The 2927-nt window shown below is 45.1% G+C and overlaps 1 long non-coding RNA gene across 1 annotated transcript; it reads left to right on the top strand.

The window, feature by feature from the left end:
• Window positions 1-370: 370 nt before the first annotated feature.
• LOC121938379 lies at window positions 371-2559 on the top strand. The gene is made up of 4 exons (XR_006105273.1): window positions 371-424; window positions 971-1118; window positions 2166-2228; window positions 2470-2559. It is a non-coding gene; the product is annotated as an uncharacterized LOC121938379 (long non-coding RNA).
• Window positions 2560-2927: the final 368 nt, after the last annotated feature.

Here is a 2927-nt window from a genome sequence, read left to right as displayed (position 1 = left end):
TGTGCGTCACCTGTATGTCACCTGTACATCACCTGTATGTCACCTGTACATCACCTGTACATCACCTGTGCGTCACCTGTACGTCACCTGTACATCACTTGTGCGTCACCTGTATGTCACCTGAACATCACCTGTATGTCACCTGTACATCAGCTGTACATCACCTGTATGTCACCTGTACATCACCTGTGCGTCACCTGTATGTCATCTGTACATCACCTGTATGTCACCTGTACATCACCTGTATGTCACCTGTACATCACCTGTATGTCACCTGTCTGTCTCAGCTTTATTTCTTACCTGTCTCTCTTAGCTATCTGCCTCACCTGTGTCTCTTACCTGTCTGTGTCTCTGTCCACCTGTCTCTCTGCAGGAGTCTGTCCAAGAAGTACCATCCTAAGAGAAGCAGAGAGGACGAGAGCAGGTCAGTCAGCATGTTTCATTTCTGTCATTGAGTTTATTTCCTCTTTTGCTTCACTTTTATAGACACATTTCAGTTGGTAAAAACCCAGAGTTTTATTCTGAAATAAGAAGTCCGATCAGAGTTTTATACTAAAATAAGAATTCAGATCAGTTTTATTCTGAAATTCAGATCAGTGTGTTAGTTTTTTTTAGCCAAAACAGTGTTCAGTGTCACTCAGGTGGCTCTCCGTTAATCTGGTCACATTGCCAAATAAACTGAATTATTTGTTTGTGGCTTCCAAACAATCAACACAGACTGCCCCTTATTTATTTATTCTTTTATTTTTACTTTTTAAAACGTGTCGGATGTTTTTGTCTTGTAGAGCTGTGTGTGTCACTTTAAAAAACAAAACATTAGAAATGATAAATCACGGTGACACCTGACTGGTCTGATCCCCCTGTAATAACGGAGCGTGAGCCGGGAGCAGGTGGGGGTTGTTTGTAATATGAACAGTAGGTTTGTGATTGGGCGGAGAAGGTACAGCTGGTTTCTGATTGGCTGTTGCAGGTACACCTGGTGTTTGGCGTTTGCGGCCACGCTCCGTCAGCTGAACGAACTCGCGGTTCAGAGAGAAGAACTCGCCGAAAACCTGAACACACAGATCGTGTGTGAGCTGACACGATACACACAGGAAGTGAAGACTGAGAGAAAGACTGTGAGTAAACACACACACACACACACACACACACACACACACACACACACAAACAGAAAAAACACACAAACAAACAAACAAACAAACAGGAGCTGAGGACTGCTCAGGAACACGACACTTTCAAAGTTTTTCTCCGAATGTCAGTTTTTAACTCTCCGTGTTTAAACGCAGTCCCTTTGGTTCACCTGTCCTGTTGCCATGGTTACCTGCAGGTCAACCTGAACACACCTGGTTTAAGACAGGCCGCTGCCAGCAGCCAATCAGAGAGCAGAAGCATTTTTTTGGGTCATTCATTATTTCTGATGTTTCATAAAACACACACACACACACAGTTTAATTAAAGGGTTAATTTTTGTGACGGCGTTGATGGGCTGCAGATATTCTGTCTGTCAGAAGGTGAGAGTTAAAGCTGCAGCGTCAGGGGTCAGGGGTCAGGGGTCAGGGGTCAGGGAGCACCTGAGGAGTCCAGAGGAACCAAACAGGTCGTCAGATAAATATTAAAAACGCTCCAAAGTTCGGATAAATAGCTGCTTCACAGGAGTCCGTTGACCTTTGACCTCCAGATATCTGAGTTAAAATGTGCTCTGCAGTTCCCATAATCCTCTAGTTTGACCACATGACCACCTCTGTGACAGTCACATGATGTTTTTACTGCTTCCTGCTCGATCACACCTGATTGGTCGAACCTGCTTCAGCTCGTCAATATGGACTCAAAAATGTTTTCTATAACTGGTCTCCTCCACAGGCTTTTATTTTGGTGGTTTATGTACTGAACTTCCCTTCCTGAAAAGAGTAAAATCTGTTTAAAAACTGGAAACACAGTTAGTCGCCTGTTGGCGGCCTGTAGGAAGCCCCGCCCACTTCCTGTGTGTCAGCAGGTCTGCGTTCAGGATCCCTGGGAAATGTGTTTAACCCACAAAAGCCCTCAGATGTGAAATCATAAGACTACAAACTAATGTTCACAGAGGAAGGAGAGCAAACCTTTCACAATAAAAGCATGATGTGATCAGCGTGTTCACCGCAGCCGCCATGTTTGTTTCTCTGCAGCATTTCCAAGATGGCCGCCGTGCCCAGCAGCACATCGAGAGCTCCTGGAAACAGCTGGAGTCTGTGAGTCTGGCCACGCCCACCACCGCACCTGAGCCCGCCCACTATCACATAAGGCCCCGCCCACTGGTGGTTCATAAACTACAAAATTAGACCCCATAAACTACAAAAACCACTTGTTGTGAGATTGTTTTTTGACGTCACACTCAGATATTTGTGGTGACGTTTTTATTGATTGCGTGTTTGGTTGTTTACCTGTTGTTGTTGTTGTTGTTGTTGTTGTTGTTGTTGTTGTGCTGCTCAGAGTAAACGAAGGTTTGAGCGTGACTGCAAGGAGGCGGAACGAGCTCAACAAGTCTCCGAGAGAATCGACCTCGACAACAAGACGGACGGAGAGAAGGTGAGTAAACAAATAAACAAATAAACAGACGCTGACAGAATAAACGAGGGAGTGTCCGATCAACAACAACAACACAATATCAGAGTCACTTCAGTTTTATTTGTAAAGCCCTTCATCATAAACCACAGTCTGCCTCAGAGGACTTTACAGCAGGCACCGTCCCTCTGTGCTCGGACCCTCACAGAGACTCAGGAAAAACTCAAAACAAACACTGTAGTGGAAGAGGAGGAATCCCTCCTCAGGACGGACAGACGAGTGAAAGATGTCGTAAAAAACAAACTACAGTAGACGACAAAATGACACACAGGAGAGAGAGAGAGGAAGCACACAGAACACTGTAGTCACACGGATATCACGCTAAC

The sequence above is a fragment of the Plectropomus leopardus genome, unplaced genomic scaffold, assembly GCF_008729295.1.
Source record: "Plectropomus leopardus isolate mb unplaced genomic scaffold, YSFRI_Pleo_2.0 unplaced_scaffold29307, whole genome shotgun sequence".
NCBI lineage: Eukaryota > Metazoa > Chordata > Actinopteri > Perciformes > Serranidae > Plectropomus > Plectropomus leopardus.
Note: the sequence above shows the minus strand (reverse complement) of the source record. Positions and strands in the feature narration are given on the sequence as shown.